This window comes from Rhineura floridana, chromosome 8, assembly GCF_030035675.1.
Source record: "Rhineura floridana isolate rRhiFlo1 chromosome 8, rRhiFlo1.hap2, whole genome shotgun sequence".
Taxonomy (NCBI): domain Eukaryota; kingdom Metazoa; phylum Chordata; class Lepidosauria; order Squamata; family Rhineuridae; genus Rhineura; species Rhineura floridana.
In genome coordinates this window covers 124,212,423-124,230,418 of record NC_084487.1, presented here as the reverse complement: position 1 = coordinate 124,230,418, position 17,996 = coordinate 124,212,423, and the positions used below count along the sequence as shown (strand labels likewise).

At 41.2% G+C, this 17,996-nt stretch overlaps 1 protein-coding gene and 1 pseudogene across 7 annotated transcripts in view; one reads left to right on the top strand and one right to left on the bottom strand.

Moving 5' to 3' along the window:
• Positions 1-17,996, top strand: part of SCUBE1 (signal peptide, CUB domain and EGF like domain containing 1) — a 298,746-nt gene that overhangs the window by 235,900 nt on the left and 44,850 nt on the right. The gene's annotated exons all lie outside the window — the stretch shown is intronic.
• LOC133363567 (5S ribosomal RNA) lies at positions 16,305-16,423 on the bottom strand (annotated as a pseudogene).

Sequence of the window (17,996 nt, the reverse complement as noted above, 5' to 3'; positions counted from 1 at the left end):
CAAAAAAGGATTTTGGATGTTCTTTCAGCTGGATCTCATATGGAGTCTTCATCAGACCAAATCCCTAGAAGAGCATGGGGTATTCTGCATACAGATTTACCCTTAATGTTGTGGTTGACACAACTTGATCCAGGTGTTTGACTAATGCCAAGTCTTCACATGCTCTGAGTCCCAACAAGGAACTTTCAAGTCCGTTCACCACATAAATCATTTTGTTGATGTGAGTGCCCTTACTCTGCAAAACAGTGCTGAACATTCCCACAGCTGTCAAGACTTCTCTTGAAGGTCCACAAAGACTTTTGTCAGATTCCAAGAGGCTTTTCTTGAACTTTGATTTAAATAGAGTTAACGGGATTGCTGTAACATCTGTTCCTGGGTCCAGTTTAAACTTTACTAGTTGTCCATTGACCTTGATTTGTGCCATCCAGGTTTTAGTTCTGGTTGCTTGATCCTCTGTCAGGGACCCCAGGAAGCCAATTGGGTGTGTTGAAATTTGTCTCACAATTGAGCCTGCGAAACATGCCTTTGCAAAGTGTCCCTTTTTATTGTAGTGAAGGCATACAGAATCTTTAGCTAGGCAATTGTCCTTTCAGTGTATCTTCCCTTTACACCACAGGCATCTGTCCTCATGGCTTAGAACAGTGTTTCCCAAACTTTTTTATTTTTTTGTCGCTGGACTACAGTTCCCATAATTCCTGACCATTGGCCATGCTGGCTGGGGCTGATGGGAGTTGTAGTCCAGCAACAAAAAAATAAAAAAAAGTTTGGGAAACACTGGCTTAGAATATTAACCTTTTGGACTGTCCCTATGGGTATTTTCTGCTGTAACCTTTTTTTGCTCCCTCTGGGTCTGAATTCTATCTGCTTGATGGATGCTGTTGCCCCCATAAATGTCCAATTGCTGTTTCTTCACACTCTCCTGTTCCCTCACTATATTAACTGCTTTCTCCAGGGTTAGCCCCTTATCCAGCGTAAGCATTCAGACAGTTTGAGATCTCTCACTCCCACAACAATCCTGTCCCTGATCCTCTCAACGTGCAGCACGCAAGATTCACAATGTTCAGCTAGTGAGTACAGAGAGGTAATGAAGTCATCTACAGGTTCTCCCTCCTTTTTCCCATGTGAATTAAACTTCACTCTTTCATAATTTACGTTGTGCCTGACAATGAAATGCCTCTCAAATCTTCCCATCACAATGTCATATTTTTTACATCTGGATTCAGTTGCAATGAAAGCAGAATATCATCTGCCTGGTCTCCCATTAAGTAAATCAGGGTGTTCACTTGCTGTTCTTCAGGCTTATTATTTAGCCCTGAGGCTATCCTGAAACTCTCAAATCTGCGCCTCCATCTGGGCCGCTCTGCTGGGGTTGCAAATGCAAAAGGCTCGGGAGATTGAACCTGAAAAGAAGCTGCTGCCATTTCCCCTTTGCCACAGACAGAGGATGTTCTCTCTCACCTCCAATCTTAGTAAGCTGGAACAGGCCCACTCTCCTTGGCTGTTTTTCTTTTCCTTTATCTTTTCCTTCACCAAAACTGTGGGTGTCAGGAATCCACTGAGCTGCCACCATGTGTTGTTGCCAAATAGGGCTGTCTTTCTTAGAAACAACTCCAAGGTAACTCCAACTAGAACAGCTTTCCAAGCATACCCCGCTTAATGTTGCTTCACTTAACGTTGCCTCGCTATAACGTACATGCTCCATACGTCCCCATACCCCACTTAACGTTGGCGCGCTTCGCAATAACGTACATTTTATTGGCATGACGCTGCTGCCATCTAGTGGTGAATGCGTGCAGTACAAGTGAAGACCATTGCTTCACTTAAAGTAGATTTTCACTTAAAGTATACTCTCCGGTCCCATTGTGAACGTTAAAGCGGAGTATGCCTGTATTTATCTATGAGTACACAGGGAGCCAACTCACTCCTGCCTCTCTAGGCCTCTCTCTAACTTCCCTTGCTTCTCCTTCCTCCTCTCAGGTACTTCCCCTTGACCCAGTATTTACAACTACACAGTATATATGCATAATTATGGAGTTTGGAATTACAAACCATCATAAGATGATTTTTCATATTCCAAAAGACAATATACAATATGAGGTATTAGGTGGAACCAAATTCTCTGTTAAACACTAGAGCTCATTAAACTGTTTCACTCTGGTCATATGGGCTAATGCGGGCTGACAGTTATGCCACTAAATATAAGAAGGAAGATAGCTTCTTAAATACTTAGTCATATTGCCCTAACAATAAATTGTTTGATCTCTTGATGTATTGTGATGCTGATGAGGATGAGAAGAAATGTTAGCCTTTATTAAGCTTAAGGCAAACATTGTTTTCCATGATGCTATATTATATATTATCAGAAAGAGACAATAGATTGGCTTGTCATGTGGAGCTTTCTGGCTAACTAGATAAGTTAAAGCCTATAGAAAATTCTGTCAAGGAAAGAGAACATTTCAGGAGAGGAGGGGATAATGGCAGCCAACCTACCAGAAAGTCATTTTATTTCATAGGGTGATGGGCATTTCCTTCTCTTGTGGGTGCACAACTAAATACCTCACTGGAAAAGATGGGGGAGACATGGGTTGCAGGGGCTACTGTGCAAGAGTGGTTAAAGTGTCAGACTAGGACTAGGGAGACAGGTTCAAATCCCCACTCAACCAGGAAGTTCATTGGGTGGCCCTGGGCCAGTCACCAGCCTAATCTACCTCACAGGGTTATTATGAGGATAAAAGGGTTAAGGGAGAAAAACATGTGTGCTCCCTTGAACTCTTTGGAGGAAAGGTGTGACATACGTGTGATCAAATGTAATGTAATAGAAAATGTGGTGAAAGAGAGAATGACAAGATTAGGTAAACCCAAGACAAAGGTGCTGAGTCTGAGATTTAAATCCTACCTTTTAATGTGGTAAAGTGTAGTGACTTCAGCCAAAGAAATAAATAAATAACGAGGAGCCATTGTATGAAATAGTCACCCACATAAGAAAAAGTATTTAACCGAAATTTTGTCATTGAAAAATGTTATGTGGTATGAAGACTTTACCATGTGAATTGTGAATAATAGAAAGTTGTTGAACCAATGAGGCTACCATATTGAGGCTTCAAATGGGAGCCTTACAGGATACAAGAATGACCACTGCCCAACACTCACTTTCTGTTCTTTGCTCACTTGGGAGAGCCTCATCTTTTAACAACAAAATAATAATAATAATAATAAATTTAATTTCTGTGTCGCCTATCTGGCCGATGGCCACTCTAGGCGACGTACAAAACAGTTAAAACACAATATGATAAAATACAATACAATATAAAAACAGTATAAGAATAATACAGCAGCAATAACAATATTAAAACAGGGCAGGAGGCATTTCAGTCATAGCAATTAACCCTCCCCGGAAATCCCGAAGGCCTGTTGAAAGAGCCAGGTCTTTAAGGCTTTACGGAATACATTTAGGGAAGAGGCGTGCCGGAGATCTTGTGGGAGGGAGTTCCAAAGAGTGGGGGCCGCCACTGAGAATGCCCTCTCTCTAGTACCCACCAATCTAGCTGTTTTTGTCGGCGGGATTGAGAGAAGGCCCTGTGTGGCTGATCTTGTCGGGCGGCATAATTGGTGGCGTTGAAGGCGCTCCTTAAGATAAACTGGGCCGAGACTGTATAGGGATTTAAAGGTTAATACCAACACCTTGAATTGGGCCCGGAAAACAACTGGGAGCCAGTGCAGATCGAACAACACTGGTGTGATGTGATCCCGGCGGCGACTGTTCGTAAGTACTCGAGCCGCCGCATTTTGTATAAGTTGTAATTTCCGGACCGTTTTCAAGGGTAACCCCACGTAGAGCGCATTACAGTAATCCAAACGAGAGGTGACCAGGGCGTGTACTACCAGTGGGAGCTGATGAACAGGAAGGTAGGGTTGCAGCCTTCGTATGAGGTGTAGTTGATACCAGGCTGCCCGGCTCACTGCCGAAATCTGAGCCTCCATGGACAGCCTGGGGTCAAGTACAACCCCAAGGCTGCGGATCTGGTCCTTCAGGGGTAGACTCACCCCATTGAACTTCAAGTCAACATCTCCCAACCTTCTTTTGTCCCCCACGAGCAGCACCTCGGTCTTATCGGGGTTCAGCTTCAGCTTGTTCCTTCCCATCCATCCACTCACGGATTCCAGGCACTTGGACAAGGTCTCCACAGCCAACTCTGGTGAAGATTTAAACGAGAGATAGAGCTGAGTGTCATCTGCATATTGGTGACACTGCAGCCTAAATCTGTGTAAAACACAGACATATTGGTTCTCAGTGCCATGCCATAGAGATGAATTGCAAGTATTTTCCTGTTTTATGCCTGAGGTGCTTAGGGCCTAAAGACCAATAACTGTTGTTAATAGTATCTGACTCACAGAAACAGGTGATTTCTGGATAATTATCTCCTGTCTGGTGTTTCTGGGGGATAATTGGAGAACTCAAGCAGTCAACATGATTGCTGCTGTTGAATGATGGAAGACTAATAGAGATCAAGGAATCAACAAAGTGTGAATCACCTGTATTTTCTTTCTTTCCTTACTGACAGAATGTCATTTGTGTCTGTTGTTTTAAATGGAAGGAGCAAGAGTGGTTTGAGGTTACTTACCATGTCAGTTTATAAATCTTTTTCAGTTCCCCCCCCCCCCGGTAACTAGTGGGCAAGACATTTTTAAAGTGCTATTGAGAGACTTGTGGCAAGTTATTTTTGGTATTCTAATCCTCCCACAGTCTGTTTCAGAAAGATTTAATTACATATTTGTTGAGAGATGATGTAGCGTTCATATTGTTTATGTATTTTTACATCTGTTTTTATCCTGTTAACAGCTACTGTTTATTTTAATTCTGTTTTATTTGGCGTGTAAAGAATTGCTTGAATCTGTGGTACTGTTTTATGAAATTCATCTTAAGAAGAAAAGGGCATAGATGTACATATTCAGCAAATATAGGTGGCATAGCCCTCTTGAAACTGTACCACTTCAGAATGTAGGCAGAGGTCTCTTCAGTCAGTCAGTCATAGGCTGCAAATGAGAGGAAAGTAACAAATTCTGCTTAAGGAAAACAGCACGTCAGAGAGAAGGATTCTAACCAAATGTTCTCCTTTGATATATTTAAGTTTTTTTTAATAACAACCACAGTCTCCTAGCAAATGTTTAGAGGTTTTGCAATTGGCCAAAGTATGAAAAAGAAAAAGAAAAAACTTCTAATTTTCATCTTTTGAATGCATTGGAAGAAAAAACTGACAATGGGGCAGAGGTAAAGAATACCCTTCATACACCAAAAGAAAAAGCTTACGTGTAAGCCAAATCCTGATGGAGTTAGTCAAAGGCTCATCTAGTCAAGTGTCCTGTTCTCACAGTGGCCATCCAGATGCCTATGAGGAGTCCATAAGCAGGACCTGAGTACAACAGCACTCTCCCTATGTTGGTATTTACTGCTACCAACAGTGGAAGTAAAACACAGCCACCATAGCTGGGTCCTGATGGCATCCACCAGAAAGTTCTCAAAGAACTCAAATTTGAAATTGCTGATCTTCTAACAAAAATATGCAACTTATCCTTCAGATCAGCATCCATAACTGAAGACTAGAAAGTGCTCAATGTAATGGCAATTTTTAAAAAGGGATCCAGGGAGGATCCTGGAAATTACAGGCTGGTTAGCTTAATGTCTGTCCTGGAAAAACTGGTGGAAAGTATTATTAAAGATAAAATAACCAAGCATATAGAAGAACAAGCCTTGCTAAAGTAGAGCCAGCATGGCTTCTGCAAGGTTAAGTCTTGTCTCACCATCCTATTAGAGTTCTTTGAGAGTGTCAATAAGCATATAGTAGAGGTGATCCAGTTGACAGTGAACTAGGATATGCAGCCTCTTGAATGCATACTTTCTCCTCCCCTTTGTGGAATGATTTCCCATGCCTTGTCTTTCAATATTAAGCATGGTGTAGAAATACAAGTGTTGTGAAGAAAATTGTGGTCAACCCAAAACATGGTTCCTTTGTAATCAGAGATGGAAAATAAAGTTTAAAAAGAATAGATGGCAGGCTCTGTATCAATATCCCAATTAACCCCCATTCATGTGTCAGCTGAACAAACTAGTCAGTGCCATCCATCTCAGAAAACATTTAATACAAATGCTGACAAAAGGATAAAGAAGATGAGTCCTCCAAGGATGGGATGAGACCATTCAATATCCTTTGGGATACCCCTCCTTCCTAGGCAGGAAGCACTGTCAATTGACTGGCTCTCAAAGAGCAATGTGCAGTAGTGAATTCCTTGTCCTTTTCCCTTTTTTATTTTCACTTCACCACCTCCTGAAAGTCCTCCAGGGCTAGGGAAGGGGCATAGCTGTGACTTTTGTAGTCATCAGGGGGAGCCCATCAAGTCTGGCACTATATGGAGCCACACCCAACTTGCAGGCCAGCTTCTCCAAGAGAAGCTGGTATAAGAGATTCAAAAATAACAGCAGCCTGCCAAGCCGCTGTGGGTCACCTGGAAAGACTGGTGGATATCATGCCACCTTCCCACAGCTGCTTTTTCCTCAGGGGCGAATGTACTATTTGGGAAGCAAGTGGATCTCAGAGGGTAGAAAGACCAGCCTCTTCACTTCCCCATACTAGCACCTTCCCAAGGCCAGAGTCCATAGCATGGGAGGAAACCAAACACAAGCCAGGCTCCTTTCTCCCTCGTTGCAAGCTTCCTCCCAGGCAGGCGAGGAGAGAATCAGGCAATGAACAAGCATCAGCGCTCTTCTCTGCCTCGACCATGTCTGAAATAGGACGAATGGCAGCAGCAGCAGAGCTCTGGCTCTAGGGCTGAATCCTGTCAGCAGGTTCCTGACACTTGCTCCTCTGTGTTTTCTAAATCACATGGGTTCATTTGCTCTCCCCTTGAATAAGTTTGTTTCCCCCAGCCCTGAATATAACTGGACTGAATAAATTCAGATGGCAATAGATTATTTTATTGATCTTTAGCAGAGCCTTTTTATTGTTCTCAATCAGAGTTATTTTTTATGAAGCCCTTGGCTAAACAGTGCTAGCATACAATAGGAAATGAATGGTTAATCATGATCATCAGTGGTGGCTGGTGCCATTGGGACTGGTAGGACAGAAGGCAGAGAAGCAGGCAGTAGGTGGAGCTAGAGGCAAAGACAAGCAAAGCCAACTCATTCTAGTTTTGTAGGCCAAACAATGGATGTGAATTCTATGATTTGTATTGTAAGCTAGTTTCTACACACACTCACACATCCATCTTTGCCTGGCATCCAAGCTAGTAAGAGGCATTATCAGAGTTCAAGGACATGTTGTATCCAGCCAAAACACCCAAGTGTCCTGCCCAGAGTGCGAGACACGAGATGGAGGCGAGACTGGAATTAATTCTTGTTTTATTAGAGTAACGGTTACATCAAAAGCAGTGCGCTTCATAGACTTAACTATGCAAACACGCTACTGTCCCTAACTAAGCTACCTAGGCATACTCTGCAGCGTATGAAGGAAGTTGACTCAGCACCCCAATCAAGGGGGCGCCACCTTAAGCAGGGAAAGTCTTCTCTGGTAATCTCTGACTCCTCCAAAGTTCCACCTTCTGGCCGACCTCTGGGTGAAGGGGAGCGAGCCTCTGCTGGCTCGTCTGACAGTACAGGCTCGATAGGTGCCGGCTCAGTTTCAGGAGGCGGGGAAGCATTTGAAGTGCCAGACGGGGAGTCCTGAGGGGATGGAGTTGGCGCACGCGCCAAGTCATCCCCCAACAGCTCTGTTGGGCTGTCTGTAGGTGGAGCGAGGTCTGGTTTGGCAAGAGGACTGTCCGTGGGAACTGGCAGACTGTCGACTGCACTCCCTCCCCCATTGTCCTCAAAAACCTCATCTACCTCTGTTTCCTCCCCTTGCTCTATCTGGGGACGCTGGGGCTTGACCAACTCCCCTCCCTGATCCTCCTGGGAGAGCTGGGGCTCAACACCAAGGTGTGTGCAGCAAGCTAGTGAGGGGTGTGGCCTGGTGAGAGTGTATGGCATGGTTAGATTCTCAAGGACCAAACAGAGAGGCCTGGAAGGCTAAATTCAGCACCAGGCCTGAGGTTCCCCTACCCCTACACTGATGGAACTTTTCGTAGACATTGTTGCCATGATGTGAGATGTGCATTGCATGAGTGAACTGAATTAAAAGATGCATCCTGTTGAAGGGGTGACTATCTCATCTATCTTTCATTGTGAGGCTGAGATTTACTGTTGTCAGTTGGCATTTTGTTTCTTGTCAGAAAATATTTTTGAACACCACTCATAATGTGCATTTCCCTTATTATAAAGTTTCCATATTATGAAAAAACCCATAAAAGTATGAGTAGATGGCAGTCAGAGTGGCAGCACCACTCACAGTGAAACTACATATTACCTTAAGTGCCTCACATTTCCTGATAACATTTAGTTAAAGCAAAAGCATGACATGACATAATAGTTTCCTATTGGATTGATCCAGATCCAATTCACAGACAGCCTCTTGTAGGGAGAAGAGGAAAAGGCCAAATGCAGTGATTTATATTTGCACACCTGCTTATGAGGAGGCATAGGTTAGCAGTGGCATAACCCTAGCACATCTCTGGACCAGCATGTTCCTGGAAAATAAAGAGGAAAAGGAGCCATTAAATGTTATATCCACATGCAGTTGTGCCACAAGGAAAGGCTAGGCTTTTCCAGCAGCTTTAATTCCATTGTTTATTCTCTTGTTGTTCTAATGTTGTATATGTTTTTGCTTTGTACGTTGCTCAGAGTGGCTGGGTAACCAGCCAGATGGGCGACTAATAAATCAAATCAAATTAAAAAAAATTAAGAATAGGCTTTTCCAGCAGCTTGCATGCAAGACTGTTCATGCTTAAATCACAGCAATCATGTGGGTCAACTGATTCTGAAACTACAGAGTAATTTTTCAATTCTTCAGCTAGCCTTAGCATTTGGAATTTGCATACCTTCTGAGATTATTTATTGTGTGTCTCATCTGTGCAGCTCTTAAGTGTGATCTGGGATTTATAATTTTACAGCTAGTTCTCAATTCATCCAGAGTTAATTATTTGTAACAGAAAGCACATTTTGTTGGGAGCAAAACCAATTTCCTTCAGAGGTCCTTTATTCTCTCACTATCATGTTGCATTTGGACTTTACCAATCACATAGCTAAGTGTCAGCAATAAAACTCTTAAATAAACATCTACTCTCTCTAAGTCAGAGTTTGTCAAAATGGACAAAGTTGCCCACTAGTAGCTTTTAAAAGAGAATGTGTGGTTGAATCATTTATACTTTAAAGTTCAACTTAAAGGTATAATAATCAGGGCCAGACTGTGTCTCCATCTGCACATCATTAGTACATTATGAACTAAGTCTTGGTAACAACTGAATGGATTTGGTTGTAAGTTAGTAATGCAAAGAAAGGCTTTCCCCCCTCAACCTCTATTAATTCTCTATTAATTCTAATCTTCAAAAGAACATTTGTTGGGGCTGGGAGGAGGGAAAGCAATGAAATAAGACATTTTAGATCCATTAACACTTTTTGTTCTCTTTTCTTTAATTCTTTTACTATTGTTGACTAATGCAGAACCACTCTTTCTTCAGATTGGCAATTATATACATCTTTAAAATCAAAATATTATTATATAATTTTCTTTATGCTCCCCAGCTGGGCACTTTATCTATGAATGTAAAGAAAAACAAAACTAGCGTCCCAAATCTAATCTCATTAGACATTAAACAGTAGCCATTGAAATCAAACTGTGGTGAAAGGTGCTGCTTTACGACACGCAAAATACTAAGGAGAACATTCAAATATTTGACTTCACCTGCATTTTACCACCTCCATTTTATCACCTCTCATTCTGCTGCATTTGTCAAGTATTCACCTCATCTACCTCAGAGGGTTGTTGTGAGATTAAAATGAGATGATCTTTGTGCTGGAATGGGAGACAACAAAGCTTGTAGTTAGGTTACCTGAACCAGTGAGGGTGCTAGACAGAAAGAGTGTGTTCCTCTCACTGACTCTCTTGTGACTTGTCTGTTGGCTTTTTGAGCTTCTCTTCCTCCTCCTTCTCAGACCACATCCCTCATTTGTTCTCTGTCCATGTTGTGAGGCTGTGCCATCCTGAGCTCTCACTCAGAGAAATGGTGATGTATGCTAGAAGTAAATAAACCCTAATTTTTCTTTCTCACTTTTACAAGTGGTCTTAACAGACTGATTTGTTGCAACTGCTGTCTAACTCCGCTGACTTCCAGTACTATGTGTGCCACTCTGACCTCCTTGGAAGAAGCATGAGATACAGATGGATGTGAGCAAAATGCTGCAATCATCAAATGATGTGTGTGTGTGAGAGAGAGAGAGAGGGAGAGAGAGAGAGAGGGAAGTGATACCTCATAAATCTTTCAGTAAGTTGGAGTTCTTTTCAGAGAATCTTCTTAACTATTGATCCTTCTCTATTATGTACTTACCTGGGATCTGGAATAATACATTTATGATTAAGATGGGAAAGTATAAAGAGATAGATTTTCAACAAAGAGTACCCGCTGTCATTTAAATGAGTAAATCTAGACCTAGAGAACCACACCATATATTTAAAGCACATGGTTTCCCCCCAAAGTATCCTAGGAATTGTAGCTCTGTGAAGGGTAAACTACAGTTTCCAGGATTCTTTGGGGGAAGCTATGAGCTTTAAGTGTGCTTTAAATATATGGTGTGGCTATACCACCAGTTGAATATGCTGGTCTCTGAAATGCCTATCAGACAGTCACTGGCAAAAACTTCCGTTTTAATCTTGACTGTGAGATGGGCAAGGTTGTGTGGGTAGCTGCAGGTGAAACTTGTGAGGAAAAAAGAAAAACAAAATAACTATTTTAAAATCAAATGTGTACAAACCTGGTCAGTTCTGCGCATGTAATTTGAGGGTGTGCATGTGGTTGCTAATGGAAGGGGGGGGAAATCCACATTCCTTCAAGTGAGCTGGCAATGTTTTCCAAACCTTTTTCATAAAGAGAACTTGCTGGTGGCATTTTGTCTCCAGGTTCCATACTAAGCTCACTACGTAACCTGGAAATTCATTAACCCATGCTGCTTGTGCTATAAGGCAAGCCTGTAGGGCACAGGAGTTTAAATCTTTTCCTCAAAGTGTGTGACTAAAAACTAGTTAGAGCTGAAGCCTTGTCACAAGTTTCTTTTAAAGATTCCTAGGGCCTTGTCTGACAAGAAGGTTTGAGAACCACAGACACTGGTTATGGGGCCCAGACTCTTTACCCTTATGCCACCCTGGCAGCTTGCAGGCCGAGGAAACTGCTTTTTTTTTTCCCAGCTGCGCCACACTGCAACCAGTACAAATGGCTAGAGGGTGTTATTTCAAGTATTGGTCCAGCAGGGATCAGAGGTACAAGAAGCCACTTGGGTATCATCTGGCTGTGCAATACTGCTGGCACTGAGCCATTTCCAACATTGCTCTGGGTATAGGTCAGGTGACTTTAAACATCAACCTGAATAAATCATATGTAAAGTGGGAGTGTGGTTAGGGTTGCCATCATTTTGTCATTTCAAAAAGAGTACATTTGGCTTCGATAAGTGAAAAGTAAGAGTATGCTGTTGCACCATCTCAGAAAGAGTACATGTACTCTTAAAAGAGTACGGTTGGTAACCCTAAGTGTGGTGGAAGTAGAGGAGGAAAGGGGAAACTTTGCCAATTGCTGAGCAAGCCGTATGCCCACTTACGTGGGAGTAAGCCCTATTGGACTCAATGGAACATATTTCTGAATAGACATGTATAGGATTGCCTTGTTAAATGAAGAAAAGGAGAAGGGCTGGGAAGAGATGGCATCAAGATGGGATTGTAGGAATAAGGAGAGGGGGTTTCAGCATTTTGTTTTTTATAGATTTAATTGGGATACAATGGCAGGTGTAAAGAGAGCCTACCCTGTAAGTAGCCAGACCAAGGATAAAGGGATGTGTATTGTTTCCCCATTACAAGTTGTCACTATTGTTTCCATGTTACAAATTTGCAAAGGTGCTTGAGATTAGTGGCTCTCCTAAGAAGACTGCTCCAGAAGGAGGGTGGGTGGAGGGACAGAGGACTGGGCACAGAAATGTCTACCTATGACTCTGCTGTAGACATGCTGACATATTCACATTCATGATAGTTTGTGATAAGGCAACCCAAAAGTCCAGATTTACATTTGCTCACTTTTTGTTTGTTTCAATCTCACAGTGATATTTGCTTAACAGAGTAAGCTTTGAATCATACATGGTGTGCAAGGTGCTAAATGGAGGGATTAATCACAGAAACAGAGAGCCTTTCACTTTTGAGACAGTGGTAGGACTCCAAACCAGTTTGGGACTAGCCAAAAATCATTACTCTCTGATGGCTGCTTTGTGGCCTGAGCTCTGAGTCCGCAAGCAGGGAAGTGTCCACACTGTCAAAACCACCAGTATAATTAGTGTTGCTGTTGTTGGAAATTTTGGAAGCTTCAGTAAAAGAGGTTCAAGGTCATGGACTTGGATGGACAAGCAAAATGAATTCCACCCTCTTGCTCCCAGGAGTGGTTTCTTTAGTTCGCTGCTCATGTTCAGCCACATGAGGAGACTTGCAAGAAGCTGCCTCTGTCTTGCAACATACTTTTCTTTCTCTAGATAACTGTAGAGAACTTCACTAAAGACAAGCCTCAATCAACCACCCATCTAACATAATATCCTCCTCTTTCACAAAAGTCACTTCAGAATGCAGAAAAGAGGATTTAACACAATGCTTGGTGGCCATCCCTAGCTTTCAGTAGTCTAAAGTTTGGTAGGAACTGAGGACATGATCCAGCTCTGTATGTAAGATCTAACAGAATCACTTAGGCAGAGATCATAGACATAGGCCACAATTTAACACCATACTTGTCTTTTACCCTACAGACTGTCCACCTTTTATATCATACAAGTTATTTTTGTTCAAATTCATTTTGCCCAAGATTAAGAGATTACACCAAAAAATGTTAGGTAATTAACAACAATTTTGGTAACTTTTGTGAAGTCAAATACACCAACAGTCCTCACAGACTAATCACAAAATAACTCTAGCATTGTTGTTTGCAGAACCTAAATAGGGTTAACAAGAAGAGAGGGGACATAGCTTTGTAAAGTGACAATCATATGCCTGAATAAATCAAAGAGCTGGTCAAAATCAGCAGTTGACTGAGAGCATATATCTGAAGAGAGGTGGAAGAGAAATTCCAGTGTCCTCCCTTTAACTCATAATAAGCTTCTTTTTCTGCAGAATAAGTAGCTGAAATAGTTTTCTCTTTTCTATGGCCAGTGCTGAATTCCACAACAGACTGGTGATTCTATACAGAGAGATTGTCCAGCGTTCTGCATTTTTGCAAAGCCTGGCAGGCAATACCTGGGCCCCCACCAGACTGCTGCTTTATTCTAGTGATTTCTGCAACATGTTCTTGACACAATAGTGCACTAGTGGTGGTTTTTTTCTGCTTTATTAGTTCTCCAATGCTTCTCCAGGGCTACCACATTATGCTGTCTGGAGGTGCTACGGCACAATGAAAACAGAACAACCCCCCCGAAAAAAGTTGTGGTATAAAAAGTTACAGGATTTCAGCAGGAAGTTACAAGATATGCACTGATTGGAAATGAAGCGGTATGATCATACAAATAATCATGCATACACAATAAAAAGGAGGAGCCCCGGGAGACCTAATATTAAAAAAATTGTGTAAAGCTGGTAGGCTGCTTTTGAATGCTTAAATACCTCTTTATTGTTCATATTACCATGCTTCTTTTACTGTCCTCATTATAATTGTTATCATAAGTACATGTAATTGGATGCAGAGTAGTTATTAGAAACATTTTATTATAAGTACATACAAGTGGATATAAACTAGTTACTAGAAATACATTTGCTTATAATAAATTGACATGTCACTGGAGGGGAGAAATATACCTGATTGTTGGGCAATATCCTTTTCCTTTGTTGTTATGTGCCTTCAAGTCGATTACAACTTATGGCGACCCTATGAATTAGTGACCTCCAAGAGCATCTGTCGTGAACAACCCTATTCAGATCTTGTAAGTTCAGGTCTGTGGCTCCCTTTATGGAATCAATCCATCTCTTGTTTGGTCTTCCTCTTTTTCTACTCCCTTCTGTTTTTCCAGCATTATTGTCTTTTCTAGTGAATCATGTCTTCTCATTATGTGTCCAAAGTATGATAACCTCAGTTTCTTCATTTTAGCTTCTAGTGATAGTTCTGGTTTAATTTGTTCTAAAACCCATTTATTGGTCTTTTTTGTGGTCCATAGTATCTGCAAAGTTCTCCTCCAACACCACATTTCAAAGGAGTTGATTTTTCTCTTATCTGCTTTTTTCCCTGTCCAACTTTCACATCCATACGTAGAGATCGGGAATACCATGGTCTGAATGATCCTGACTTTAGTGTTCAGTGATACATCTTTGCATTTGAGGACCTTTTCTAGTTCTCTCATAGCTGCCCTCCCCAGTCCTAGCCGCCTTCTGATTTCTTGACTATGGTCTCCATTTTGGTTAATGACTGTACCGAGGTATTGATAATCCTTGACAAGTTCAATGTCCTTGTTGTCAACTTTAAAGTTACATAAATCTTCTGTTGTCATTACTTTAGTCTTCTTGACGTTCAGCTGTAGTCCTGCTTTTGTGCTTTCCTCTTTAACTTTCATCAGGATTTGTTTCAAATCTTTACTGGTTTCTGCTAGATGTATGGTATTGGCTGCATATCTTAAATTATTGATATTTCTCCCTCCAATTTTCACACCTCCTTCATCTTGGTTCAATCCCGCTTTCCGTATAATATGTTCAGTGTATAGATGAAACAAGTAGGGTGATAAAATACAATCCTGTCTCACACCCTTTCCATTGGGGAACCAATCAGTTTCTCCATATTCTGTCCTTACAGTAGCCTCTTGCGCAGAGTATAGGTTGCGCATCAGGACAATCAGATGCTGTGGCACCCCCATTTCTTTTCCTTTTCCTAGTCTATCTTATTTCATTCATGCTCATGTGCTAGGATTGAGGGCCAAAGAGTTCAGATACAGTGACTAGATTAGTTATTTTTGAAGTGATATCCATTAGCTAAACCTCCATTATCATGGATTTATAAATATGAAGGATTTATAGATCTAGTTGGATAGTTACATTATTCAGTGAGTGCTGAACAGTTAAGACTACAGAAAGCATTTGTGTTGATTTCTGAGAATTCCATCACTCTAACATATTTTGGGCAGTCTAATTGACAAAAGATTGAACACAGCTGGAATAAAGGTATTAATAATCCTTGACAAGTTCAGTGTCCTCATTGTCAACCTTAAAGTTACATAAATCTTCTGTTGTCATTACTTTAGTCTTTTTGACGTTCAGCTGTAGTCCTGCTTTTGTGCTTTCCTCTTTAACTTTCATCAGCATTCGTTTTAAGTCATTACTGGTTTCTGCTAGTAGTATGGTATCGTCTGCAGCCACAGAACTTACAAGATCTGAACAGGGTGGTTCACAACAGATGCTCTTGGAGGTCGCTGATTCATAGGGTCACCATAAGTCATAGTCGACTTGAAGGCACATAACAACAACAGAATAATATTAATACTTAAAGCCTTACTGTGGTAGCCCACCTGCCCAACCATCCAGTTGTGGCAGCCCACTTATGCAATAGCCATTCTGCTAGCGGGAGCCTTGTTCTTAAGCATAGCGCAGTAGGTGAATCCTATGGGTGTCTTGTGCTCATAAAAGATTCTTCTTATTATACTTGGTGATAATTAAAGCTTGTGCACCAATGCTTGCATGATCATTTGCTCAATGCAAACTCTAAAACTTCTTGTGTTCATGTTATATTGGATCTCACCCTTCATGATTATCCATGAAAGCGAAATCTATTTTAAAAGAACCCTGAGACGTACGAATTCTGTACATGCCATCAATTTCTTCTGTATGCAGTATGATTCTGCAGTCATTAATGTAAGTTCTTACAGCTACTTAGAGCCTTTGAAGGTGTATGCACAAATTCAAATTTTCATTTTAGAGTGTGTGATAGCCAGTTAACATGATTGTGTTTCCCACATTATAAATATAGCAATCATGTTATTTCTGTGTTTTTTTGGGGGAGGGGGCTGTCATGAATGTAGTATCACTAAATAAAATCTGGCTTTGTTGTTATATGCCTTCAAGTCGATTACGACTTATGGCGACCCTATGAATCTTTTTTGGATATATTCATAGCGTTTTCATGGTAAGAGGTATTCAGAGGTGGTTTACCATTGCCTTCCTCTAAGCCTACGGCACCTGGTATTCCCAAGCAGATTCCCATCCAAGTACTAACCAGGCCTGACCCTGCTTAGCTTCTGAGATCAGATGAGATCAGGCTTGTCCAGGGTAGTATGGCAGTAAAATCTGGCTTACAAAGGGCATATTGGTTCTCTAGAGTAGACTTTTTTCATCCCCCTTCCAAGAGTTTTTATTTTAATTATTTAAAAGCATTTTTTCTCCACCTTACATTTCAAAATTTCTAAGTGGTGTAGTCTAAAAAACAAGTATATATTATAAAACAAAAGCACAACCTAAAAACAGGAAAACATCAATATAAAACCACATAACGGCATATAAAAATGAATAAAGCAGAAATGCAGATGGCTCAAACTTAAGACAGTTCAAATCCAGATGATTTAAATATTCAAGGTCAAAGAGCTGTCTGAAAAAACACAAAGGCTGGAATCCAAAGAGCAGTGCAGCTAGTTCCATGTGCCCAAAGGGCTTGGGGCTTGTTTTTCTCAAGCAGCAGGTCTCCATGCCATATAGGAAACTGCTTTTGTAAATACGTAACTTTCAAAAGCAGTCAGTGATATGGCACTGCGATCTGTTCAAAGGGGAAAATATAAAAAGCCCACTGGCCAAGCCAAAACTGTAGGGTGCATTGAAAATATCTTTTTTGCATGCTGATGAAAGGAGGAAAGTATTACTGTGACAACTGGGCATGAATAAGTCTGGACATGGTATACTGAAACTGTGTATCACACAATATCACGAAATAATCCCATAGGGTTGTATTCGTCATAATGCTAAGGCAAACATTCTGTCAGCACAAAGATTTTTCCTTGCGCAATAAAGTGTTTTCTCCTCTCTTCCCCCATAAATCTGTTCTGGGTTTTCTCCCAACCCTCCAGAGTAGATCTGGGGATGGTGTGGGGCACATGGTGAAGAAGAGAGAGGGTAAGTTCTGTTGTGCTAGTGGTAATCCTTGCACTCACACAATTATTTAGTTGAATACCACTCATACCCTTTACAGTGGTATGCCAAATTAGGAGCTGACCTTATTCAGGTAACTACTTCACCATGGGTATTTTCAGACCATTGCAATCAAAACTCATCAGTGTGAAGTAGGGATGTTGTAGAATTCCGCCCAATTTTGATTTGGTCCGATTCAGATTTGGTTCAAATTTTCCATTAATTTCCTTATTCTGTATAGCTGGGGATTAAATTTTTATATAGCAATTTTCTACTGCTTTTTTCAAAAATGTTTTTTTAAAATCCACCTCTAAAATATTGATATTAAGAACAATAAATGTATCTACATTTCCTTTCAGTTACTGATATATGCTTTCAAAATACTGATACTCCTTTCAGAATATCAATATTAATATAAATATTTTTTCCAAGGGGGAAAACGGATTGGTAAAAGCAGAAGTTTGCAAAGAAGGAACTTGAATTGATACTGACCTGTTAGGTCGTTAGAATGCTTTTGAACCAGCCCCAACCAACAGATCCCATCCCTAGTGTGAAGAACTGCACACTTATCCAGTGGTGATAGGGATAACAATGTATATCACTGGTGGGCAACCTGCAGTTTTCAGCCCAATTTCATGTGGGTGGCAAGGAGCTAAAAATGGGAAAGGGAGATAGCAGAAAAAGGGAGAATGGGGAGTGTCTGACCCTCCTCAGTTTTGACACTGGTCCAGACTACCACCA